The sequence below is a fragment of the Falco rusticolus genome, chromosome 8 (assembly GCF_015220075.1).
Source record: "Falco rusticolus isolate bFalRus1 chromosome 8, bFalRus1.pri, whole genome shotgun sequence".
Taxonomy (NCBI): Eukaryota; Metazoa; Chordata; class Aves; order Falconiformes; family Falconidae; genus Falco; species Falco rusticolus.
Genome location: NC_051194.1, coordinates 63,813,784 through 63,841,573, shown reverse-complemented (window position 1 = coordinate 63,841,573; position 27,790 = coordinate 63,813,784). Strand labels below are relative to the sequence as shown.

Below are 27,790 nucleotides of genomic sequence, written 5' to 3'. Positions count from 1 at the left end.
TGAGCGCCTAAAGCACCCTCAGAGCTGCTTCTCCCTGCCAGTTAGACAGCAGTACTGGTACACTCTAAAGTGGCCTGAGCTAGTTTTTCTGGCATGGTCATGGTATGTTGAGCCAGTGATGTAGTAAAACCCTAATATGTAATTTCTTCTTGAATACTATACATTATACTATATATACTGTACTATCCTATCCTGTCCTTGTGCTGTTCTGACACAGTAGCCATGCACAATGATGGGATCCCTAAGTCCACTACTAGGTGTTGCGTTAGAGCAAAGTCTAACGGGTATTTTGTGTACCTCTTGTAAAACAGGAGTATGTTTACCCAGAAAAAGGATGTATATGATTTTATTTTACAATAAGGTATTTATTAGGAATAGTTACTGACTGCAGCTGTCTTTTCCAGTGCAGTTTAAGTATCAGAAGGATATGATACTCAGCTGAAATGTATCTCACTTCCTGACTGATCAAATTTGGATAGTGGAGAGCTCTTGTTTTAACAGAGCCTCTGGCAGCGGCGTATGTATGGTATACGTAGCCGTTTGCTTGTTTGCTGGGTGAATTGCTCTCGTCTGCCACTTAGGACATGACAGTGCTTATACCTTGTGTTATACCTCAGACTCCCTTCAGCCGTCCTCACCCCTTTTGCGTGACACAGAGTCCCAGAAGAGACTTCGCAGAAGAAACCCCAGTCTGCCCCCAGCAGACTGGCTTTGCTCCTCCCTGCAAAAACTCTCATGGGGGAAAGACCATAAGAAGCATCTGCTGGAGCTGGATTCACTTCTTGTCCCGTTCCTAGTTGTGGTCAGCTTCTGAAACCGTGGAGAGGTTGCAAGGATGCTGAAAGAATACAGATGGAGGATGATCTCCCTGTCCCAAAGGGTTTTCTCATATGTCCCAGTTGTTTGAGTTGGATTAAAGCCTGAAATCCAACTTTTGTAATCTTTTCCAAAATATATTTGTGGTATATCTAGTATATGTGTGTGTATATACATGTGTGTTATAGAATGTAAATACGTATGTATAAAATACTGCATATGTTATTTTGAAAGTTTTGACTTCTGGATACAACAAATTTCTTGACCTAAGGAAGCACAGTGAAAGGTTCCCAGTAATTACCTGCAGTTTTCAAAACCGTCTGCCTCTGTCCATGTTGAAAGAGGAGATAAATCGTCTGTCTCAGCAGAAACTTATAGGGTAAATTCTGCTTGGCATAATTTCTTGGTGACTAAGAAACTCATAATTGGCTCCCTGTGGGCAGAGGATCTGTCTGTGGCGAGCTGAGAGCTACACAGCAGACACAGAAAATGTGTCAGGGGACTAGGTAGGATATGGTATTTGTATGGATGCTTCATGCTCTAGTGTGTTAATCGTTGCTCTTTGGAACCCCTGTCCAGTTTGGGAAAGATTTCTTCCCGTCGCTTGCCCCCTGCGCCCTGCCCTCTCCATTGTCTTAAAGGGAGGAGGGTGATACTGTGGATGTTAAAGGTTAATGTACTTGCTGAGAGACAGTTACTTTATTGTTTCGCTCCTATATTAATTCAATTGACAATGAACCCTAAGCAACATTCAGAAGCCCTGGCTAGTTTGAAATGCCTTCAAAATAGTTGGCCAAAACTGAAACAAATAATAATAATTAAAAAACCCCATAACAAATAAACCAACTCCAAATTTTGCAGTTAAATCTTCGTAGTGATGATTACCTGATATTATCGTTCTTGAGGCTACTTTGCTGTTAATTACTACTTTGATACTGTTTTACTTATGTATCTTAAGCTTAGATGCTGCCCTCCTACGCCAGCCTTACAGCTATTTGGCTGAAATACAAGAAAATGACAAACAAGTTCTACCCATTCTTGTTTAAATGCCAACAAACTCCATTAATGTTGTCATTGTTGTTGTGAGCAGAGTATTATGGGATTTATATGAGCATTTTTTTCTATTTTAAAAAATATTGATCCTTTTCTAGTTACAAAAGGGAAAAGGCATGACTTCCAGCATAAAATTTGACTTCTTTATGCTTGTTTATTTTCTTTTAACTCTGGAAGACTCAGGCCTTTCATTTGAGACTTCGAGGATGTTTTCCATCTGCGTCATAAACTTGCTGCCTGCTTCAAAGCATACATGCAATTTTCAGACTTGTATTGTCTAGTGCATTGTTGGGAGTCCTCATCGGCTGTGTTGAGATGAAAGCACACAGAAGTTAGAGTAACTCCTCTAATCTGTTCTTTCACTAGAACGGAGCTTTTTTTGCTGCAAACAGGTCCTGAGCTCTCACTTCTCCATCCCTTTCTTTCCTCTTTTTTTCCCCTCTGTGTCAGGCTTAATTTTTATTTCTATTTAAAGTCCTAATGAGTAAAAACACAGGGGTAAGTAAACAGCCATTACAGTTGCAACGGCATTATCCTTTTATCAGGTAAAACCTCCTCATCCTTTCCGTCGTGGTGAATGTGCCCCTGGCTTTCCCTAGGCTTTGGTGCCGATGCTCCATCCCTCCTGTGCTGTGAAAGCCGCGGGTGGCTGGAGCTGGCCTCTGCGGGTGCCCAGGACTGTCATCATCCCTCCTCTGCAGAGCTGGCCACAGCCTGTGCGGAAACAGGCAAAAACTCCACGCTGTTATCAAGCCTTTCTTCCAGAAGTTAATGAAAACCAGTTCAACCAGCAAGGTATTAGATACATAACTTATTTTAAAAGTAATTCTATCTTCAGCTTAACAGGCAAGTGCTTATTAGTTAAAAACTTTGCCAGTGCCTGAAGGAACAATCTGAGCGAGCAGACTTCTAAGGTGCTGAATGAAGTCCAGTTCCCAGTGATCAACTAAATGAAGCTGCCTAAGGACGAGAGTGGAGGAAGAGGCCTGTGAGGGAGGCGCTTGTTTCACTAAGCAAGGGGTAAAACCCAAACCCCCAAAACCTGTGCCATGTTTCAAATTTTCTGCCTGCCTCCTGGAAGGGAGAGTCTTCTCATCTGTGTTTTGCTCTTCTGGGTTTTTTTAACATCATTTGGGAGAGCTGAAACCCAGACCACCACCTTTGGATCACCACGTTGCCTGGGCCATTTGATCGCGACATGGTGGCGCCTCAGCAGACCTGCTGGCTTGTCACCATGTATGTCCTGGCATCGCTTCTCACGGTGGAGTTGTTCTGGGGTGGAAGCAATGGTGAACGTAAACGTGCACATGTGCACCCTCAGCCAGCGTTGGCCACAGTGAAAGGGGGAGGAACTGGAAAAAACCCCAACCTGGCAGTATTTTTTGCAGTCCCTGATCTGAAATATCTGTCCTGTTAGGTAGCACTCCATTACTCTCAGGAGAATTGGGTGCTGTCTCTTCTCGCAGTGATTTTTCAGTGAATGCAGCATTATTTGTGGCCCTGCCATGTAATGGATAGCAGTCTTGCAGTTCAGCTCTTCACAGTCCTCTTGGTGACATGCAGGTGTCCCTCAGGTCCTCGGTTTCCCTGCCGTGCAGTAGGGGTAGGGCAGAGCGCGTGTTAGATGTCATTGAGACAGCCTGTGGGCAGTGTTTGGAACAAGAACCGATAGGGACTTTCCATAGCTTGAGGTTCTGCTATGGAAAAACGTAAACTTTATGAAGAATTTTAACGGACATAGTTATATTTTGACATATTATTTGTTATTAGTTTGAAAGTTTTCCATTTTTGCTAGAATACATTACAACACAACAAAAAGCTGGTTTAAAGGTTTATTTTGAAATTGCTGCTGGGATGTAAAGCTGATATGTGTGTTGGTAGAGGGGAAAGGCCAAAGTGCAAACCCAAGTACATTCATCTGCAAAGGCTACAAAGCTACATTTTCTTAAAATATGTTTTTCTAGGTTTAGCTTAGAACAGTGATTAATGCTTATTATTTAACACTGGAATTCAAGGATTTACAGACTTTAGAGTAATGATTTTTTCCCCCCAGATTTTATCTTGAAAAACATGAAACAGAGGTTTGTTATATGAGGAGTTCATAGAAGACTTTGAGATTTGCTTTAAAGAAAATTAGCCAGTCTTTCTGCAGACAGCTTCATACTGTTAAATAGCATCTCCATGTAGGCTGTGATGGTATCAAAGAGTGCTTTATTTTTGCCTCCTTCATGACCTCCAAAGGGAAGAAACAGAATTAACCTTTTCATATGTACATGTTTGAAATTATAAACTTAAAAATCGATGAATGTGCTTCTGTAAAAATCTCTTCCCAGCTGGGTTCCGGTAGTGCAACTCATTTCACTGTTGTCTTTTGGTAGTGAAAAACACTCTTGCTATTTACGATGCGTTTTCTGGCTTGTTGCCATTGCTTGCTGTTTATCAGCATGCGTGATGTTTTTGGTGGAGGAAGTACCCACGCTTTTTTGCTGTGTATAGTCAAGTGAAGCATAGCTTAATTTACTCTTTTTTTTGCTTTGTTTTGGTTTTTTTTTTTTTGGTAGTGGAGACCTGTAGACATCTGTTTGCTGTGCCAGCTCTGCTGAGGGAATTTGTGAACACGTCTTTTGTATTCCCTGCTTACCATCTACTGAGCTGGAATCTACCCTGGCATTACTCGATCAAATTTTAAAATTTAACGGCAGCTCTTTTTTTGCTTCATGTATATAAACTGAAAGAAAGAGATTGAAATTTTCCTAAGACTTGAGTTTCTGAAGGAAAACAGAGCAAAGATTTATGAGAAAGTGGTGTAGTGGCAGGGCTTAATTTATTAAAAAATGGGTTTAGCAAGCTTTCAGGAATAGGTTACTTTGTCTGTGACATAATCTATATACTCAAAATAGTGTTGCCGGAACAGTGAACGTTCATGAAGGATAGCTTTTCACATGTCTGAAGTGGGTTGGAGATTCAGGCAGCAAATAGTGGCCTCTGTAAAGTAAGTTGCCTGACTTTCTTTTCTCATTTTAGTCTCTTGATGAATGAGGCAGTGCCTCTCGTCCTGAAGTATTTTATGGTGAGCTAAGCCTTGACTCAAATAGTCTTATTTATTCTAGGCCTCCTTACAGCTGTGAAAGTTTTTAATACCACATCTACCAGTGTAAAAATTTGTTCGGAAAATGACTTTGTCCCTTTTCCTGGTGCATTTCTGTAGTTGGGACTGAAAGTAAGTGCTCGTGATGTATGAAAATATTTGCTGAAGAAATCTCTGATGCAAACTTCTCTTCAAGCTGGGCTGAAATACAAGAGTCACTTTGTAAGCATTTTAGGAGCTGATCATCTTCAAAGTCAATAGTGTTCATGCAGGTTTTGGATGTGAGCCGCCCTAAAATCAGGCGAACATTACTCTTGTAATTTGACACACACAAACCATGATCTTTCTTTTCTCACATCCTAGTGTAGCACCATGACTTTTCTGGGGTGGGACTACCTAACGTCTAGTTTGTAATGGAAATTCTCATCCTCCTCTTGCCACCCTTCAGATGATTTGTCACCTCCTTCCTCCACCCAGGATGTTTTGAAGACAGTAATATTTTGAGGCAAACAGATAATTGCAAGTCAATGCCACTATATTGCAGCATATCCTTCCTTTTATGCCATCCAAGCCGTGCTGGCAGGAAGCAACGTTAAGACCTTCAGAAGAAACTATAAATCCTTGCTGTAGCACGTCTTGTTCTGTTTCAGGTCTGAAATGACTGCCTGTGAAAAGTGTTTCTGTGCTGTCAAGGAAGAGGTGGTGGCAAAACATTTAGAAATGACTACATCTGCCCTATTGCTGTTTTCCAGCACAATGAAGTGATGGAGCCACTCATGAACCTGGCTTTGAACATTGGCATGCTTTGTTCATCTTGAACGTTTTCTTCATGCAGCTGGAGCTTACTGAGCAGCTGAGCTGCTGGAGACCCATCTTCCTGTGGAGACTTGTTGCTTGAATTCTTACCTGACACTAACATATTGCTCTTCTCTGTGTTTTCCTGCCCATTTTTTCCTGTTGTCCTCTAAGTCCCCTCTTACCACCTCAGAATCAAAAAGAAGTTATCTTGTATTTCAACAAGAACTTTTGTTGTATTTTTAGTTTGTTCAGAGGGAAATAAGTGAAACAGCTGTCTAACAGGGGCCTGTATCGATGGTTTTGTCTGTCTTTTGGAATAATGTCCTAACTCATTGTTCCTGCACAAAGTCTGTGTAAACAGAGTTGTTGCTGACTTTTTCGTGTTATTTTGTAAAGAAAGCAAGAGATTTTTCTTTCTTTTTGTAGAAAACAGACAAACAAATATGGACAGTTTGTTATATCACCCAGGGAGCCCTCATCATGAATTAGACTGTTGTTGTGCCAGCTGATGTGCAAATACAAAACCGCACAAGAGATTCTTCCAGCAGGACGTACTCTTTATTTCCTGAATAGAAGCATGCTCTTGTCAGGCATGCAGGGTAGGTGCAGCCGTGGTAGCCCTTGCTCTATTGTCTGCTGCTACAAATGCCTCCATCCTCATGTGAGTCCCTTTGGTTGCTTCAGGGGAGGATGGTGTAAACATCTGTGACAGCACTGCTCCTCCATGGCCCCCTCTGAGGAAGCGATTAACTTGGATCTGGGCTGGGCTGCATCCGACTGCACAGTGCTGCTTTTTGTCCCCTGTAGCTGCAGTCACATGAGTGTCGTGTGTCTGAAATTGCTTGCCTGTGAAATCGGAAACATTTTTCCTTTTCTCCTTTTTATGTGAAGAAGACCGTGATTCATTCATGTGCTGATCTCCTTGCCTTGGAAGCGTTACTTGAAATGACCCTGCGTCGCACAGGCAGTGGTGCCTGCAGGTCCCACTGCTAATGGTGGGTTCAGCCTTTGCCCCTCCTGGGACAGTGCCATGTCCTCACCTCTCTGTTCCCCTGCCTGCAGAAAGGGGACAAGGCACTCGGACCTTTGGTGCTTGTAAGGGCTATACCAAAGAGCAGCGCTGCAGTGTGGTCTCCGCTTCCCTTCTCCCCATCCATTGTTTATGCTGAGCCTTAGATAAGATGAGTATCTTTTGTTTTTCCTGTAGATAATAATAACAGCCTGTCTCCACCAATGCAGGATTAGGTTCTTTCAGGAAGACGTGGGAAGAAAAAATGAATGTGGGTTTTGTGAAGTATGTGTGACAGTAAAGGTTTGAGGGCAGGGGAACAACAGGCTGTGCTCTAGCTGGGAATGCAAAATGGCTTTGCTGAGCAGTGGTGCCCTTGGAGAACCTCTCTGCCTCGGCCACGTCAGCCATGGCTTGCTCGCTGGTCACTCGGCACAATCTCCTACATGTCAGCCTTTTTCTGTTGTGAAAGTGCTGTCTTGCTGCTTAATATCAAAAAGCAAGTGTCACGTTGCTCTGATGAGTAACAGAAATATAGGAGTTGCTGTATGGGTTGGTGGGTTTCCATCACTGATCTGATTAATCTTTGGCCTTCTGTCACATTTCTTTTAAAAGGAAGTGCTGTCCCTTCATGATGCCTGTTCAGATGTTTGTTCCTCGCTCGATATGGAAAATTGACCTGCTTGTTCCAGTAATGGTAATGACCCAGATTCAGTTTCAGGTCTGAAAGTGAGAGCTCCGTTGATATCTTGTTGGCGAGAGCTAACGAGGCAAAAGCTTTCTTTTTGACACAGCATTTATGGGAGCATTCAGATGTCAGTCTATTGCTCTGGATGTTCTTGGATATTTGTAGGAATGCAGGTGGGTGCATTCATGGATCAACACCTGAAGGACTTTGAAATCTTAAGACCTGTCGTGTGTTAACTGGACTGTAAGCTGGGACAGAGCCCTCTTGTCTTTTTCCTGCTCCATGCTGAAACGTGGGTGCTCTAAAGTAGTTAGGGAGATGTGCAGAGTGGAAACTCCCTGGAGGATATTCACGTTTTTCAGTGTTAATTCTGCTGTTGCAGGGGTTTGCACCCTCCTCACCCCACCTGCCCCTTTTTCCCTCTGTCACAAATTCATTCACTAGTTTTACATAAATTGGTCTTGTAGCTTGGATTTTGTGAGCAGGGACTACGTAACTGGACTCTTTGCTGTTTACGTGATTCCTGTCTGCAGTGCATCTTCATTCTCTTAGGGCTGCGCTGTAATGCGGACTTCCGAGGGCGTGAGGCTGTGCTGGTTCCATTCTGCCCCAACCTGACTGTGTCTGCCATGTTGGGAAGCAAGACCAAAATTTCATGGGGCTTCCTTGATCTCTTGTTGTTCCATCTCATGGAGAATTTGTCCTTTTGGGTTTGTGGTTTTTTTATATTTGTGTATATTTTGGCTGTCTCATCCCACAAAGTGTTCTTGCATTTAGCTGTAACCCGCAGTTACTCATACGATTTATTCCCTCCTTGCCTTCAGAGTTACGTTTTGCTTTAAATGGGATGTATTTTGCAGGTGGCACCGTGCAGGGGAGCGCGGGGCTGCCCGGGGCAGGGGGCTGTGCAGGGGCAGGGCGCAGGCCGGGCCCAGGGCCCGAGGCCACCGTGTGAGGGTCCCCAGGGCTCAGCGCCGGGCCCTGCCCGCGGGTCACCCCAGCCCCAGGCAGCGCTGCAGGCCGGGGCACAGCGGCTGGGCAGGGCCGGGGGGAAAGGGCCCGGGGGGGGCGGCTGGGGCCGGCTGGGCACCAGCCCCCGGCCTGCCCGGGTGGCCGAGGCGGCCGGCAGCGCCCTGGCTGGTGTCCGGAGCGGCGTGGCCGGCAGGGCCGGGGCAGGGAGCGTGCCCTGCGCTGGGCACCGGTGCGGCCGCCCCTCGGGCCCCGGGGCAGCTTCGGGCCCCTCACGTCAGGGGGGACGCGGAGGGGCTGGAGCGTGTCCGGAGCGAGGGGGGGGTCGGTCCCTTCTCCCCGGGAACGAGCGGCAGGACAAGGGGAAACGGCGTCGAGTTGCGCCAGGGGAGGGTTAGGCCGGGCGTGAGGGAGCCGGGAACAGGCCGCCCAGGGAGGCGGCGGAGCCCCCACCCCGGAGGGGTTCACAAGACGTGCCGCTGCGGTGCTTGGGGACATGGCTGAGCGGTGGGCTGGGCACTGCTGGGGTAACGGGTGGGCTCCGTCATCTCAGAGGTCTTCCAACCTGAGCGATTCTGTTTCTATGATTATTTGGACTGCAACCTGTAACTCCCCTCCAGAACATAGATTGCTAGATTTTACACTTTGCCATCAAAGCAAGACTTCAGAGCAAAGTGGATGGGTTGTCCCTTAGTATTACTTACTGTCTTTTGATATGGTAATGTTCATTTATCTTGTGTTTTCAGCTGCTTTCTATGATACTTGCTATATCAAAACCTTCTAAGTTGTCACCTTTTGCAGTTCATTTTGCTGCTCTGGAGGAAGCACTAATCTGAGCTAGTGGGTGCATTTTCAGTGACTTGGCAACCACATGCCAGGGAGAAACTTTGGGCCAGCAGAGTGTGGCACAGGACAAATCGTTTGTGACCACAAGTGTAATTTCAGCAGGAATCATCTATTGAGAAAGCATTAAAAGCAAAGCATTGATGTTGCAGTCTTCTGAGAGGGGCAACCTGTGCAAGTGGAAGAATATTGATGGTATTGCAGTAGGCTGTTTACCTTGCTGTTTCTTCAGATGCTGCATTTTCCTAGTATTTTGCTGTTTGGTAGAGATTGTTTCTTATTCTCTAAAGACGACATGACAAGTAAGTGTATTGTGTACCCCAGTGCTTTTCTCTTCTGGTTACTTTTTTTTTTTTTTTTTTTTTTCTGTCTGAGTGTCTTTGTGGGTATTTGGCAATGCCAAAATATCAAGGCTCCAAGAATGCAATATCAGTAGAAATTGTTCTTCATCTGCACAACTTGGAGATGCGTTTATCCTTCTGGTCTGTACAGCTGAGGCCAATCTTATCACTGGGTGCTCTGGGCAGCACTCTTACATAGGGGTGAAGTTTTCCAAACTCTCTGTGTGGGTTTCTGTTTGTGTCCTGACCCTACGAACACACTTGCCCTAGTTATGCTGTTTGTCTTGACCGAAAGGTTATCTGGTGCAAAGGATATTCTAGCTGGCTGGGCTGTAACAGACACCTGCCTTCAGTAATACACCATCCCCTATTCTCATTTTGGTCTAATGTCATCTGAGACATTGTGATCCTGTGGTTGAAATGTGGGAGGGAAAAAAACCAACCTCTTAGGACCTTTGTCTTACACAGACATAAGAAAAAGCTGTGGGATACCTTGGTGTTTTAAGATCTGGATATTGATGCCTAGATTGACTGTGACTTTAAGAAAAAGCCAAGTGTTTAGATCTGGTGTCTATCTGAAATCGTGTTTACTCTACAGTGTTTATTAAACCTGAGTTAATTTTCCTCCTCTCTTTCTATGGCTGTAGGAGTGCTGCCAGTGATGCAGCGTTGTAATAACTGGGAGTCTGGAGCGGCACGGGCCACGTGCCAGTTCGTCTTCTCGCTCTGTGGGCTGCACTGGAGACTCGCTGCCTGACAGTGCCATGCTGCTCCTGCCTGTGCTGCCCTGGAGCTGTGACGGCTCAGCCCCAGCTCTGGCAGCCCCTGCTGCAGGAGCCCGAGATGCCATGGAGAGGCTCAGCCTTGCAACTGAGCACTCTTGTTTAAGAATAATAATTATAAACCTTTAATTACTCTCTGTCTCTCTCCCTTGTCCAGCACTCTGAAGGGTTATTGAAAGAGTAATTAGCATCACACTGTCACAGTGCAGCCTTGTGCTGTTTTGAAAAAATAAGGTCTCTGTGTCTGTTACCTTTTATTTTGCATGATGACCAAGGATTACTTGCTCTTTTCAGTCCCGTGATATTTTTGTCAGGACTGTCTTGGCCAAGGTGAGTGCTATGAGTCACGCAGCTCTGTTGGCATTGGCTTTTCATCTGGTCTTCCTCAGCGACAAACACTTCCAGCCTGAAGCCCAGGGAGCTGATGGGTTTATAGTCACAGTGCTTTCAGAGGCAGAATATGCTGTTGGTTCAGGCCTGAAATCTTGCTTTTCTTGGGTATTTACAGATGTAATTTTCAGAGAAACTCCTGTATCTTATGTGTATGTCTTTGGCAAATTTGAAGAAGTTGTTGCAGTCTGAGCTGCCTATAGAGGTGGGTTACTAGAGGGGCGCTCAAGGGAACGGATGCCTGACATACCCAGCATACACAAGTAGTACAAAGGTGCTTGATAATTGTGTGCGACTGTCTGCACAACACAGATATCTGTATTGATGTATTGATGTAGTTGGTTTCTTTTGTACATCTCCTGATACCCTTGCAGTTTGCTGGCATTTCTGGGCACAGTTTGTTTTTCTACTAGTTATCCCAAAACTTTAAAGACCTGAGGATCTGGTGAGTATGAGATTTGTTCTCGGCCCAACCATAAATCATGGATCTGGGCTGCGAAGCTCTAAGTTTTTGAGGAGGAATGCCACATTTCTTAAAAAGTAAAGATGAAGATTTTTCTAGTAGGCTAATCCTACTCTCTTAGTGCCAATAGATTGGCTATCTGGGCCAGGACTACTTCTATGGGAATGGGGTGAACATGCACGGTGCATGTATCCACCTATGCATATATCCACATCTGAATCACAGTATTTACATAATAACCTGCTTACACTAGATATTTCTGTTAACATGTCTCTGCCAACCCAAGGCATGTGGGGATTTTCTGATTTTTAATTGTTTTTTTTTGGCCTCCTAGTGTAGACAAAGTCATACCAGTTATACCAAATCATGCCAGATTTAGTGCTGCTGTATTTTAGTTTGTTCAAAGAAGTGCATAGACTAAAATTAAAAGGGAAACACCACAAAAACATTAAAAATTCTTCTAATCCTTCTAGTCTTTACTAGGAGGCTATGCAGTCACATCAGCAAAACTAAATGTGGAATATCATTTTCCTTCTCTCTCAGCTGGATGGTGCATACATAAGAGATTATTGTCTTGAGTATCTTACAGCATTTTAATGCTCAGCAGAGCATATTCTGTGTTTGTAAGGGACGAGTAAATAAGAGCCATCTTTCCTGTAGATAAAAACTTACTTCTTCCTGTTCTACTGCTGTCTTCTCTCTGATTTATTTATTTAGCTGTTTCATATTGGAAAAATCTGGTTAAATTCAGTTACCACCTAAGAGAATTGTGCTGGCACATAGCACTAATTGTGATTTCTTGAAAATGAGATTAGTGTTTGGGACCAATGCCAGCTATGTGGTTTTGGGCTATAAAGTCACCTAAGCATAAGATGCTTGCATCTAGATGTGGTTTGCATTCGTTGTAGGCATGCAGACATAGCACCACACTTTTTTTTAATTTTCCATGTTTTGCTTTTCTAACAAATGAAGCTCTGTTTTGGGTTGAATTTTCTGTGAAGAGATGTTCTTTTTAGGAACATGGACACTGACCCAGATCACTGGGTAACCCTCACGTGACAGGTTGGTCTGTCATAGATACAGGTTGCAAGCGGATGTCCTGAAAGGGAAGATCTCAGTGTCCTATTACGTCTCTCTTGTGCCTTCCCAGTTACTTTGTGAAAACGAGTTTCCGCCACTTACAGAAGTGCACTGTGTGTAATTTATGTTGTCCAGACTCTCTACCTATATGAAGGAGAGAACATAAACTGCCACTCAGGGTTGGTTGTTGCCTTTCATGTAGTATATGCTGAGCATTTTCCCTTTGGGGTTAAACTGTGAAACCTGTTGAAGCTAAACTGTAGCAGAGAGCGGCTTTTACTTTCATGAGATGAAGTACATGATGGTGTCATTCCAAGGCACTGCTGCTGTTTGGTCTTTCAGAGTGCTTTCTTTTTCTTTTGTTTGCATCTCTGTCCCCCAGCCTCTTTCCTTTGGACCTTTTCAGTGATCTCAAGAAAAGTTGAGGGAGTTGCTGACATTGAAAAAAATAGGATAGTCACAAGAAAAGGGGTGCTGTCCCGAAGTGCAGGCAGCCCTGAGCCTGGTTAGCAGTCATCAGGGCTTTTGCTGCTGTGGGTACTTGAGGAAATCTTTACAAGAAATCTGTGTATCATTTGCATCCATATATGGCAGTTTGTGGCTTTTTTTTTTTTTTTTAAAGCAATCAAAGGAATGAAATGTTGTTAAAGTGTTCGTTATGAAAGGAGAGCTCTTAAACCTGCTTTCTGTTGGACCTCAGTTCCTGAAATATATTTCAGTTTCCTGGCCAAAGTGTGTTTCCCCTTTTGCAAAGCTAAGCTCTGAATGCAAAGTTGAATCACTTTACCTTTGTGTTGATTTTTCAAAGCATTAACAGCAATCCAGCGTGGGGCATTTGAAGCACTCTACATTCTTTAGTTTTTCCCAACGTGCTGGGTTGAACCCTTGCAAGAGAGGAATTTTTTGTCCTGTGTAAGGGCTCTGGTGGACATGTTCTGGCAGATTTGATTGCAGCATAAGGAATTCCTCCCTTTCTGCTATGGGTTCATGGCTGTTAGAGTCATTGTAAACATTTTTCTGGTAGTTTTTGTCCCAGGATCAGTGAGAACAGAAGGGATGGCTTGCCGGTGCTGCTGTTGCACTAGCAAAAGCTTGTCCCTGGGGGCACAGCCTTCCTGAAGTGCCAGCAAGGTTTCCCATTAGCCGTGACCCGATGCGCTGGCTGGCTGGAAGGGATGGTCCTGGGCCCTTTTTTGCTCCTTGCTGTGCACTCCTACCTTGTCCTGCACGCTAGTGCTAGCATTCGCTGGGCTGCTTGTTGAGCTTCTGAGACTCTTAAACCAGAAGAAAAATATTTGCTGCCTCTCGGACAGTGGGATTCATCTCCCCAGAATTATTTGCTGTGGACCACATGAGTGCCAGAGGAGTTTGTAGGGGAGCTGGTGGCTAGAGCAGGGTTAAGGGGGAGTGGGATTGTCCCTTCTCCTGGGACAGCCACCTGTGCTGTGCTGTGCTGCTGGTGGCTGAGATGCTGCAGATGTGGCACATGCCTTGTTCTGGCTTCTCTGCTACCAGAGGGATGCAGAGTAGGTGACTGGGGACATGAGCACCTTAGGCTGTCGCAGCTCGGCCCCAGCCCTGGCGTGCCAGAGCCCTAAGGCAAAGTGAGGTTTTTGAACTGGAAAACAAAACACCAAAACACTTGGGCAGTTCGTATCTCCAGAACAGTGACAGTGCCTCATTTAAAGGTTCCAGTCTTATCTTTCCAAGTCCATGAAAGTTAAGGTGACTAACTTTCACAAGAGCCTCAGGAGTGTGTGTGACTGTCACCCAGCATCTCCTCATTTAGGGTGGTGGTCAGTAGGCTCCATGCTTTAACTTCGGGGAGGCACAGAAGACAGGCAGAAGGAACTGAAGCCTTGCATTCTTCAGGATACTAAATGGTGGATGTTGATGGATAAGAAAAACCTTGCAGATTTTCTTAGAGAAGGCGTGTCTAAAAATCCAGTTAATGTTATATATTTTCAGAAGATTTATGTGGCTGCATCAAGTTAAAATGTCAAAAAACTATTTGCCAGTAAATGAAAAAACCCCAAAAAGCTGAAAAATCTGAGTAATAATTCATGCTTTATGAAGCAAAGCAGCTACCTCCTGCCTAGTTTAGAAAGAAATTTCCTCTGCAGATAGGGTTTGATGAACAACATGTCTTTACATGATTTAGAAAAAAGAAGAGTTAGAAGTTTGGCCTATTCACAATAAACAGACAGTAACCGAAGACTGATGGTGCCCATTAAAAATGAGTAATTTCTGCAGGAAGAAGTGGCCTCATTGGTGACTACAACAAAGAAAAAGAGGTTCAGAAAACAGGATTGCAAACCAGGAAAAACTAGGGGAGAGAATACATATATTGCGCAGTCAAAGCTAGAAAGAACTACCTGCTAATATGTAGGAAATACATATTTTTTTTTATGCAGCAGGTTTTATAGTAGATCTACTGATTTTCCAGTAACTGAAATGTTTGGTCCATAGCAAGTTTTATTTTGAATAATCATGGAAAACAAAGTGATTCATTGTGGGCAAAGACAAAGTGAAAGATGGGTAGCAGTGATGACTTTACATTGCATGTGGACATTCTCAAAAATAAGCATTAGCCCTTCCTCACACTCTTGTGAAATAGGAGGGTTTGGGGTCACAAGGAATTTGTATCAGGACAAGGGTAGGTTTTTTTGCTGGAATAACAAGGATTAGACATCTAGTCTCTGAAACCAGTACACAAGTGGTAGACCAGGCAGTGGTTCTGATAACGCTGTTACACGGACTGCTGATTCTACTTCCAAACCTGGCACGTTATTTAGGTGGATAAATCTGTGCCGTGTTTTTGGCAACCGGATTTTTGTCGCTGGTGTTGTATGGGTGAAACTGGGATGCATTGAACTTAATTTTATATTTTGCTTTTACGGCATCTTACTGAAGCATGAATGCATCACTGATACTCTGTAAGAGGCATGATGGTTTCATATTCTGGTTGTTAATTTTTACCACTACTTAGCTCATTTTCTCCTTGAGGGCTTATTAGTGGGTTCTTCGTTCAGTGACATGGTTGCCCTTTTTTAATCAACCTCCTAGAATTTAACATACGATATTACATATAAGGATGAGAACATTATTGCTTCATTCTTTTCACTCTAGTAATTTTTATATTACAGTGAATACCCTGATTAAACATTTATCTGGAAAGGGCCACGATGAAAAGAAAACGTAATTAAATATAGGAACTAAATATTGAACTCCTGACTTGAAGCTGAACTGATAAATGAAATTAAATTTACATGGGGGGAAGAAAAGTATTGTAAAACTCATCCAGTATTGCATTTTAATGTTTTATTTAAAGAGATCTACAAAGCAAGCTGCATATATCAACTACAGGAACTAATAATTTCTGAAGGTCTTACTTGGAACCTGCTTATTGTAATTATGTTATACTAGAGTTGCTTGGTCTTTGGGAGAAAAAAAAAAAAAAGAATCATTGGCATTTGAAATTCAAGCAGCACTGGTGCAGGAGAGCTGGGTTTGGATTTCCCAGTCAGATTTAAAAAACAAAGCAAACAAAAAACAGCAAAGCATTATACTTTATGAACAAGATAATTAAAGAGAAATTGGTCTGTGTCCCTCATATAAATACAGGTGTCAGAACTGGTAGGTGAGCGTGGTGCTTGGACTGGGGCTCGCTCTTGAAGGCTGTGCGTGTTGGCCCTCCCCGCATGTGTGTTCAGACTTCTTGGCACTCAGTGTGCTGAATCAGGAAGAAAGAATTGACTTTCCTGCCAGACTAATTATAGTTCTTAAGAGATTAATTAACCCTTCTTTCCCTACAAAGGGACTTTTATCAGTGAATCCCATGTCAGAGGGAGGCTGCAGAGTGTTACCTGCTGCTTGGGATCATTTTCAGGGATTGGCAGTGGCGGTGCAACGATGCTTGCAGCCAGTCTTGCATTGGGCAGATATCTTGGTGACCAAACCATGTGTGCAGTGTAATGCTTCCAGAATTACAATATGAGCCTGGAAATACTGCTGAATCCATGGCTGGCAGTGGATTTAGACAGCTTTGTGAGATAGAGTTGCGAAAGACAACCCACAGTTAAACATCTCAGGGGGGTAAAATCAATGTATATTTCTTGCTTTCTGCTTTATACTTTCCACAGAGTGCTTTTCATCTTCTGTACCTATAGCACAGTAAAATTACCTACTCCTTTCCTTCCTTCCTTATGTGTGCTGTGGGCCTGTGAAATGTTTGGATTATTTCTCTGACGTGATGCTCTCTGGTTAGATATGGGATGTGTTTTATCCTCTGGGAGTATTGGGCAGCTGACAGCCATGGTAATTGGTACCTAAATGGTAGACCCTGTGAAGTGTGGGTGTTGGGGATACAGACCTTCTCACTGTTCTGCTTTGATTTCTGAACCAGTCCCGTGGGAAGAAAGGAGCAGGGACGATAATCTTCCCCCTAGCAGTAGGTTAATTATTGTGCCATCTGTGTGACTGAGGGTGTTGACGGGATTTCTGGTGTGATACGAGACAGCAGTGTGCTAGAAAGTGAACAATCACTAATGCAGCTCCCTTCCTTGGGACTAACCCGTGACTACTGGCCAGCTGCTTAGGGCGTCAGGGAAGATGGGTCCCCAGGCTGCTCAGCTCTCCCTCTGGCTGGGTGTGCAAAGCACAGGCCAGTGTGGGTCTAGGGAGTCCAGCTGAGGGTTATGGAAAGAAAATGTTGTCTGGACAGTGGGAACCAAGTGTGCAAAAAGGTTCCCTAAAGCAATTAATCTTTGTTTCCTCAGTGCCCAGGTCTGCTCTCCTGGCTTTTCGTTAGCTGTGACTATCACAGCTGGACACTGGACTCCCATGAGTTCCTCTGGCCTGACTGGGATGCTCTGCATCCGTGGAGGATGAGAGGCCTGAGCAGCTTGGTCTTGCTCCACCATGTCTGCAGCGCCCAAGCTGTGAAACTCTTCTGCATCGGGTTCTGCTTCTTTCATATACATGCGGGTTTGTCACTACATAGTTACCTCTGGAAATCTTTGTGCCCAGTTGATGTTCCAATGGATGGCCTTAATTTAAGGAGAGGCATTTTATGTATGTATGTATGTATGTATGCATCTTTGGTTTTGCAACCAGATTCAGAGCTAGGTTGCATTTTTCATACAGCCCTGACCTCTACCTTGTGGCATCTGCCTTGGAAAGGGGCTGGGACTGATGTTCGCAGCCTGGCAGAGAGTAAGCACGAGCAAAGGCTTTTGGTATGTGGCTTTTTGAATGAATGGTGGGCATGCAGATGTGACCCCAGTGCTGTGATGCCATGCAGACTCATGAGTGCTGGGATCTCTGTTCAGGTAGATGCCTTTTTTGGGTGGAACAGGGTGAGGAGGAGAGCACACACCTTTTTTCCTAGCTTTTTGTAATTCCATTTGTTCTGGTGCCTGGGAGTTCATTTACAGATCTTATCACCCATTCTTCTATAAATGCCAATTTACTTATGAAATTTAATAATGCTGTCACTTAACAAGAAGTACTGGAGAAATATTTTCAGTGCTTAGCAGATGTTGAAAACATAAAATCTGAAAATACTTGAAAAGGTAGTAGTTCCTACAACAATTTTACATGTGCTTCTCTGTGCTTGTTTCTTAGTCTCTGAAGTCTAGGAAGTGCTTTGAGATTGTGGGATGAAAAAATGTTGCTTTCTCCATCTGTAAAGTGTGATGGCTCTGAGCCCCAGTTCGGAGAAGGGAAATATGGCAGTTCAGGTGGCTTCTGCTGAGATGGTGGACTAGTAAAAGGGAGATCTTCAGTATGCAGCAGGTATGCAAACCTATTCGCTAGTGCCGGCCGCTAGGTCTCTGACTGGAATGCCCAGGGACAAACCAGTCATGGATCATTTTCGATGACAGGAGATGTGTTTAAAGCACCTGCATATTTAACATGTTCCGTAGATGTGTTTTTTGCCGTCTGCAGTTCTGACAGTCTCCTGCTACCTGTCTTGCTTGCTCACAAAGTGCAACGAATGTCTTGTTTACTTTGGAGGCAACGGCACACACATGTACTGGCACGGATACGACTTTTGCCACTTTTCAAAATGAACAGTGTAAGTAAGAGCAGTACCTATCCGTGCCTTGGTGAGCCAAGCCACGGGTTGGACACCTCGGGGGGCAGTGCTTCGTAACTCCTGCTCCGCTGCTGTGGCACACACTGCCTACAAAACATGTCCTGAGACACCTGCAATGGCTTTGGCAGAACTAAATGGCAGAGGCGTTAATCTGTCAGTTTCTTCTGATTTTTGGATCTCATTGTAGTTATCGGTGTCACCTTAGTGGAGGTTTGTAAATGCAGCGTGTCATTTACCTGTCAATTTTAATCAGTTTTAGGTAACACAGTTTTGAGTGGCTATAAATCAGAGAAGTTACCCCCTTTACAGGCTTCAGGAACCTTCAGCTTGTTCAGTGCGGGGTTTTTTCCCCTCCTATCATGCAAACAGACTTGTCATCTGTTCATTTATCTAGAACATCTTAATTACACTTTGCACACATAATGGTGTTTGAGCAGCAATATTTGTGAGAAATGATTAGGAGAAATGAATGTGAGAAGTGGTTTTATGAATGTGAGAAGTGGTTTTCTGACCGTGAGAACAGAACCCGTTACCACCTTCTTTTAAAAATGGCACAGATTAGAGAATCTAAAATAAACTCTGGGCAGAGGTGTGCAAAGGCATCACTGTCATAGGGCAAGTTTCAGGCATTACTTGAAGGTTCTAATGCAGGGCATAGTTCTTAAGAAGTCCGTGCTTTTAGAAAATTAAATGGTACAGTACGTGTGGTGGTTTGAACTGAAGTGATCATTCTGGGTGTTAGATGACACTGTAGTTTCTGTAAATGCATCCTGGAGAACTCTAAAGGTTTGGTCTTATTTTAAAGCTATGTGTTCTTTAATATATACATTTCTTAACTTATTTTTCATTATATCTTTTTAAATTTCCAGTTGAAGCTTGTGGGGACAGCATTGTGAATTGTACTCGCACTAGGGAAATTGCTTCACCTTCATGACAGGTTATGCAACTTTTTTTTTTTAAGCTGAGGTATGTGACAGTTCTTCATGAAGGCATGAAAATTGAGTCATGTTTCATGATAACAGCAAGAGAGCATCTTGCTGTCTGCCCTGAGTCACAGCGCACTGGTGCTGCTGGCACACATAACGCTGTTAATTAATGGGGACGCATTCAGCAATCGAGGCAGGGCTGAGTTCAGTCTGTACACACGGTGAACTTCCCTTACACTCTGCGTTTCAGGACTTGTTTTTCAGTGGTAGTCCTCAATCTGGCTATTCTAGTTTTGGCCTTTTAAAAACACAAATGTAATCCTTTATATGTAATGTAAAAAGCCTAACTTGTTGCAGCGGGCAACATTTTCTAGTGACATTGCTCCGGAAAGGTGCAGTCGGGATGTCTGAGATCGTAGCCAGGAGGAAAGCTGCAGAGGACACGGGTGGTGGTCGGCAGAGAGCTTGTATGCTTGAGTATCTACAAGCTCTCATGCTTGTAGCAAATGAGGGACAACACAGTATCTATTCCTCTTTGCTTTCCGGTATTTGTCACTGATTTGTCTTTATCAGTCATGATTCTTCCCTGTAAAATTACAGCTCCCTCTTCCTCTTCCGTGCTATCCTAGCCTTCAGGAAGCTTAGCAGGAAGGATTGCTTTGACATTAATTTTCAGGAGAGCTGACCTTGGTCAATAAGAAAGACGTAGCAGGTTGCAAAGATGGAAAGATGTAGGATTTGCACAGCAAAGGGTATCTTAGCTTGGAGTTGAATGTAGCTGCACATATCCAGCCTGAGCCGAGTGTGGCTGGAGGCCGACTAGTGACGTCCAACTGTGATTTACTTCCCCCCTTATCTCTCTTAAACACTGCTTAGCAAACTCGGAGTGTGTCGCAGCCAACTTTTGCTCACTTAATACAGCAAGCTGAATGAAAGCTGGAGTCAGATAGCCCTCCAGTGAAAAACTGCAAAAAGACTGGCATGTTATCAGTTGTTTTGATACTTCCTACAAGAGCAAGCTGTGTTGTATGGTGCTTCCAGTATCTGAAGCAGAGCTGGCTGCTGGGATTGGGTACAGCCGCTGAGAAATGTGATTTGTGCTTTTCTTTCTTCACAGAAACCTGCCTAAAGTATTTCCCGAGGCTGTTCTCAGAATCTGTGTCAGCGCAGCAAGTTAGCTAGTGGCAGCTCTGTCTCAGAGAGTAGAAAATTAACATGGTGACACTGCAATAACTTTGTAAGATAACCCAGATCAGAAGAGTCTTGTTCTTAGTTTGCAGAAATTGTTCAAATATTTAATATGACTCAGAGTTGGGTTTTTTCCCCTTTTTTTTTTTTTTAAATCTCCCCCCCCCCCCCCCCCCCCTGTGGAGACAGTCATAAAATTCAAGTGAGAAACACTTAAAATGCTTCTAGGACCCAAACAGTTTCAGGGACGAGGGGAACTGGAGTTAGACTACATCAGAAACATGCAGTCTGTCCCCATGGTCTGCATACTGCTGTGGCACGGAAAGGGATGAGAGATTTCCTGTGTTTCACTCGGCTGTTTATGGCTGTATGGATTTCACCTTCTAAATTTTACAGGATGTCCAGCTTACAAGTTAGACGTCTGAATTCACTTATAAAAGAGACCACTGAAAATCCAGATTGCCTTACTTAAAACTTGTAACAGTATAGCTCTGGCCTTTTGAGGTTTGTGGAGGAGTAGGACCAGCGCAGTCCCAGTTTTGGTCTAGTTGGATCTGAAGTCTAGACTGCTAGTCCAAAGCAGGAGGGCAGGGTGCTGTGGGTGGCTTGTCCTCACCAGCGAGACTTTGCTGCTTTTCCCTCCCCTTCTAGTTACTCCCTCAAGATTCTGCCTGTGTTTAAACAGCCTGAAGTTTTCTGTACAGGCATCTCGCTGGGATGGAGAAATGTATATTCACCTATTTTGCCAACATCGCCATGTTCCCATGGCTTAGCGCTCTCTGCCAACCATTGTTTTAGCTCCGTGCACTGGGACTGAATTCCCCTTGGGCAAGTCCCGTTTGCGGCATAGTTTGGTTGGTCAATGAGACTTTGCAGATAGCATAGAGAAACTGTCGTCCTACTCATCTTACCCCAGCGGAGAAGGGAATCTGGAGCCTACGTGAAGTGGCTGCAAGCAGAAGAGTCCTGTACTTCCCCATGCAAAACTCTCTGTGAAAGCAGTTTGGTAGATGTTTGGGAACAGGCCGGTTCCTTTTTTTCTTTCCTTTTTTAAAATATTTTTTTTTAACTCCTTGCAGTCATGGTGGATTAAGATGGGGAGATGGCACGACCTTTCCCACCCCTCTGAAACTTTTCCCATCCCTCCAAAAGGTCCTGCAGCTTCATGTGTTGAGGGAGCTGTTTTTAAAAAGCGCCAAGCGTTGCTCTCAGTCTTTTAGATGTAGTTCGAAAGTTTTTGCCATCAACTTCAATGCAAACAGCATTAGGTGGCCCTTAAATGCATTTTGTTTGTCCTGTCCCGAAAGTCTAAGGTCTGTGACACAGCAGTGCATACTCTTCTGAGGTGCTGGGCAGCCCGTGGGTGGTGAGCTACATGTAGCAGTGTGAGCAAGACATCAGGGAAGGAGACATACAGGTCCTGAATTACCATCGCCACCATGAAAAGCAGGCAAGAGCTTCACAAGGACGAAGAGAAGGAGGCTGTGAGGCACAGAGAGATTTGCTTTGTAGCAGATCAGAGCAACAGGGTGGCCTGAGAATGGACAAAGCGGACAACAAACAGGACAGTGCCTTGCCAAACCAGCTCCATGAAAAAGAGTTGAGTGAGTGAGCCGAGTCTGGGCCTAGCTTGGAGGCTCTCAGAATTTTCTTTCTGAATCCCATGTAAATGCCAAATCAGAGCCTGTGGAACTAAATTAGTAACCATCTCCATTCATTTTCACAGTTCTTTACAAGTGACTCAAAACTTCAGAAGCTAGTGAGATCTAAGTTTTCTTCTGGAGTTCATGTAGGGGGTTCGTTTCCCATAGCGTGATCCCAGAATGACATCTCCTTTTCAAAGGAGGCGTCTAGGTAGCACATCTAAGGCAGTGCAGATGTGTTCTCTGTGCTCTTACTCAAACATCCTCTTCTCTGATGGGCAGAAAGACTTGAAGAGCTCCCTGTTAAAAGGAAACGTTCACGTACCACAGGCATCCAGCCGCAGTGGTGCGGCCAGTGGGTGGCCAAGGAATTGTAAAAGAACGGTAAAGTCAGACTGGATGGGGAAATCCTCTGGTTTGTTTTGGTTTTATCATTTAGCTAGGTTACTGTAATTCAGCTTTCCTGATTTCATTAGGTAGCTGATCAAGCTGTCACCAGCTCTTTCTGCTGTTGTCGTTGAAGAGGTTGAGAGTAATGCTCTGCTTAACAGAGCGATCAAATATGGACGTGAAGCACATTGCCACTGCCTTGACAGCAGGCAGCTACGTGCTTTAGCTGAGTAAGTGGTGTGGGTTGCTTCTTGTTTTGTTGTAAGGTTGCATATTTACTGAGCTAAATTTGACAAGACTAATACAGGAATATTTACAAAAGAACTCGAGAGGAGATCATGATCTGTAGTCTGTAGAGACTCAAGGTACAGATGGTTTTTTTCTTACAAAAACCTCTTGTTTTTTTAAAAAAAGGAACCTAATTTTTTTTTTTTCAACCTTCAAAGTGTTCCTTTCTGCAGACGTTCCTTTTGGCATCAGATGTGTGACTGAACAACACAGAATAGTAAGTTTTTCACTTTTGAAGTGGAATGGTTCACAAAAAATAAACAACAGGCTGAAGTGTTAAGCTATGCAAGTCTAATTAATTTCAGCTTTAATAAGCTATGTCCTCTAGCAAATTACAAATGGATTACAAATGGCACCTGAAATTTGGGTTTAAAAAGGGTTTTGTAAAAACTGACTCTTCCCCCCTCTTTCTGCCTTGCCTGAGCACTTTGTGTAGTGGAAGGGCAGCAGAAGTGGATTGCACTCTTTCCCTGTCTTGTGGTGCCTTTTGTTCACTTGATGATTCTTGGCCCTCCTCTGTTGCAAGGAGGCTTTTATGAAACTATGTTTGGAAACGAGCGGGGCTTGTCTTGACCTTGCTGGGATGGTCACTCCGTGGCTGAGCACCCCCACACCAGGCCTTTGTCTCCAGAAAAGAAAGCTCTGTTTGGGCAACTGTCCCAGGCCAGAGCGGATCGACATGTCTAGATGTGATATGGACAGAGAGAGGATCTCTACCATGGCTGGGCTGTGCCTGACTGCAAACCTTACCGCTTGGCTTGTACGGCAAGAACTGGAAGTGATAGTGAAGACAGAGCTGCGCGTACAAAACGAGTTAGCTGTGTTGGGAACTGAGGTGCTGAGCCCCTTTCTTGCCTCCCTTCTCAGTGCTGAAGGATTTCATTAAGAGAATGTGACTGCAGCTGGAAGCTCCTTGAGAAGTAGGAGGAGGAAGATTTGTATCCTTCTTCCTCAGCTGATGAGAATGCTTATTCAAGACGAATTTTTCTCAGATACAGACATGTACTTAATGCATGGGATTGTGTGTGGTGAAGGGAAGGTTCACACTGACTGAGTTGTGACAGTAGTCTCGGAGACATCTTGCAGCCTCTCCAGAGGGATCCAGACAAAGGTGTTCATAACTTGTGATGGTAGCTTGCTGGAAGACTCATCTTTTTAACTTTTTAACTTGGGTCTGTATAAAGTCATTTTGAAGCAGCTCAGTTTTTCACAATCAGATGCATCATGTAGATCCTGAATGGTTTCTAAAGTAAAGCCAATTTTGAAACCTTTTTAAATTTCCATTTCATTTCTTTGCCCTGGCTACCTAACATTGCAGTCATCAGCAAAGCTTTATCTTTTTTTTTTTTTCTTTTCTTTTTTTTTTCCCCTGCCTGTCAGCTTCAATAGTTTGGTTGATGATGACTATGAGGCTATTATCAGGATATGTTGAATCAAACTAACTTTGCTAATCTGTTCCAGATTCAAAATAGAGGTAAAACATCTGCTTTAGTTGTCGAGCGGAGCTTCACGCCAACTGCAGCACGCCTAATGCAAAGAAAGAGATGAAATGCTGTTATGGACTGATCTGCATGTTCACACATAGTTACTCTGCCATTAATGAAAATAACACTGTCATCAGCCTCAGTAGTTAAACATTTTCAATGTGAAATTTATACTAGCTTTGCAGAAGGTGAATGACAGTGACTAAAATCTGCAAAGGATTTTACTATTTTATGGAAACAGTAATAACTGACCATGGTGCTCTTCAAGAGCATCGAGAGCTCTATGACCCTCTGAGAGAAATCGGGAAACATAAACGTTACCGATTGATGTCTTTTAAAGTATATTTGAGACTGGCCATGTACGATAAAGTAAGCTGGGAGATTTTCTGACTTTTTCTGGGGCTGGCAGGAGGATGGCTGTTGAGATGGCACTTGTTCACCAGAAGATGAGCTGCACTGCAGTGCTTAGGAGATAGGCAGTGGTGAGGCTTAGTGTGTGATGCCCAACATAAAGGGGAAGTTACTTGAACCTGAGCAAGATCTACCTGTAGTATAATGGAAAGACTCAGCAAATCAGATGTTTCAGATTTTGCTCAAGTCCTCAAAATATCTTGTCCCTCCCTTACATCACTTTCATGACCCGAGGGGTTTGCTGTTGTCTGGGGCTTGGTTTAGACACCCATATCAGCAGGACCTTGGATGTGTTGCAGGTCACTGCTAGGAGGAAGGTGAGATTCAGGAACATGCGAGATTGTGACTGCCAGATGTGTCTGTCCTTAATAGAAACTCAGTGTGTGAAGTCATGTGGAGAGACCCAGAGCTGTAATTACCTTCTGACGAGTAACTGAAGCAGGGTCTGAAAGTTGTGCTGGGGTCACAGCACGTGTTAGTGCGTTTCTGCCCAAAGGCACAACACCCCCACTGAACTTATGGAGATACATGTTTTTTTATTGATTGCTGTAGAAATTTCTCTAGCACCATGTGCCACACTATAGAAGTAATTGCCCCTTTTATGGTGTAATCCCCAGCTGAAATGCTAGAAAATGCATGTTCTCTGCTTTTCATTGGAAGTGCAGTCTGCTGTAGCTTATCCTTTTTGCATTAAGCTTTGTATTTATCTAAGTGCAGTGTGAATTTTGTTGGGCTCTTTTGCTTTCGTGTGTTCAATCCCTTGCCTACTGAAGCCTGCAGAAAAGAATCCGTTTGACTTTCAGTGATCTCTGGACTAGATCTGGTTTTGAAATTATGGTCTTCTGCCATTTGCTGTATGTAACTCCGCCAAATTGGTCACGATGTCCTGGTTTGTATTGCCTTCAGTGGAGCAGCATTGCATCCTCCTTGTGAGCAGCCGTTCAAGCTCTGTATGTCTTCGATGTGGAAAGCAGATGATTTCTTCTAGTAACAACCTTTTATGTATTGCAAATTGTTCTCATGTTTCCTGTGTATTTTCTTCTGTGTAGGCTGAATAGCTCTGATCTGTTTAGATTTTCCCTGTAAATCACGCTTTAGAGCTCTGGTTTGGTCTAACTGATGTCTCACTCGAGTCACAGCCTAAGCAGTGCTGAGCAGTGTGGCAGGACTGCTGTGTGTTTTGTAAGCTGTATTCCTATTTTAAGGTCTGTTCCTCTTTGGTAACAATGTTTGGTTACATTCAGTTAGTAAGCTGCAGTGTCGAATTCTTTCTTATACAAAACTGCCATGTAACAACTCTGGATTTCTTGCTAACAGGCATGCTGTTCTCCTCTGTACTGAAAAGTGTCCTCATCTTCCTCCAGCCCAGTTGTTTGTATAATTTGTCGAGGTGGTTGTAAATGCTGGTTCTGCCCTCCAACGTCCTTGTAGTCTCTTGTAGTTCAGGAGTATCTGCAAATTTATTAGGGCACTCTCTGTTTCATAGTGGCCGCCTTTGTGTGTACATTAATGTAAACCAGAGCCTGTTAACCGGCGGAAGTCCTAATCTTACAGAGTAAGATCTTACAGGATCAGATGCCACTTTAATAGTTCTCTAAATCAGGATTAATTTTCTAAAAATGACAGGCTTTTCATTAGAGTATATGATGAGGATCAGTGCATGCTGCGTGTATCGGCTATAGCACTTAATTACAGTACCGACGGAGATCCGCTGGACTGTTCCTCTGTGCTGTGGGGTGTCCAGGGGGCCAGGTGGAAGAAGGTCTGGCTGTGCTGCTGCCTGAAGGAGGAATCTGAAACGGTTGCTGAAGCCAGCTGCGGTGTCTGTAGGTGTCCTTGCTCGTGCTTACCTCAGCGAGGAAGAGAGGGGTAAGTCATGGTTTCATAAGCGATAAACTGAGGGAAGATAAACTTGCAACATTTCCGTTTCTCTCCTTTTTTTCTTTTTTTTTCTCCCCTTGGTTGCCATTGCTGCTGGTAGTCGGGTGAAGGCAGGATGTCAGCGGTCCCCAGAGGATGTGGGGCCACTGAGTGGAGGAGACATGTCACTTTAGGTGGGCAGCTGCAGCCAGCATGACTCTGGTTGTTCCCCAGAGCATTCCCCTCTGTGCACAGCGTTTCTTTTAATAATCTTTTTTTTTTTTTTCTTACCCCCTTGTGGAATTCAACACCTATGCAATTGTTAAAAAAACCAAAATGGTTGGTGTCCTTGAAAGGTGTTTCAAGACAGGTGAGCAGGAAACGAAGCTTTTGGTAGGGTTGGTGTTTTTCAAGTGAGCTTCTCCCCTAACCGCTTTATTCTTAAATCTCTAGCAAAGAGCAGACGTGTCATCAGGGTTGCTGTTGCTCTGCCCTGCTGCCAGCCGTTGTGTTTCTCTTGAGGTTTGTAACGTCATGGTGCCTGGCCACCTCTCAGCCATGCTTCTGGCAGGGAGAAAGCGCAGGGCTCTTCTGAAAGCAGGGGTGGAACGCAGCACAGCGCCTCTTGCTTGGGAGTTCACTTAAACTGATTTACACCAGCTGGAATTTACGCCCCCAGAGATTTTACTCTCCGCCGTTGTCTTGTTCAGAAACATTGCCTTGGTGCCAGGCCTGCTTCCTTGCTCCTGCCTAGATGATAGATGGGAGTGTGGGGGAGGGGTTAAAAAAAAGGGAGCGGGAGGAGAGAAGGGAAGCAAAGGCTCTGGGAGTCAAAATAGTGATGTGACAAGAAGTACTCAAATGGATTATTGCTGCAGCACTCGCTGCTGGGAATGTATAAAAAGAATTGGTACTTTTTTTGGTAGTGCCCTTACAATCCCGTGACCGTTATTTAATGGTGTAATGGATATATCTGTTGTGAGGTATTACACAACACATACTCTGTGTCAAGAGAAAATCCCAAGAAATGTTGAACAAACAAATTCAAGAGGACAAGAAAAATTCAGGATACCATTTGATGGATTATCCTCAATTTTTGTAGGTATTCCAGCAAATCTTATTATGTGACAGACTTTCCTCTGCTAAAATGGGTAACAAATGGTGGTGAATATAAGAAATG

The 27,790-nt window shown here is 44.0% G+C and overlaps 1 protein-coding gene across 9 annotated transcripts in view; it reads left to right on the top strand.

The window, feature by feature from the left end:
* Positions 1–27,790, top strand: part of ANKRD44 (ankyrin repeat domain 44) — a 143,310-nt gene that overhangs the window by 28,301 nt on the left and 87,219 nt on the right. Inside the window, exon 1 of one of the 9 annotated variants that reach the window (XM_037397264.1) lies at positions 26,481–26,619. The exons of the other annotated variants lie outside the window; for them this stretch is intronic. The gene's annotated coding sequence lies outside the window, so the exon portion shown is untranslated. Of the gene's footprint in view, positions 1–26,480; positions 26,620–27,790 lie in introns of those variants that run through there. 9 annotated transcript variants of the gene reach the window in all.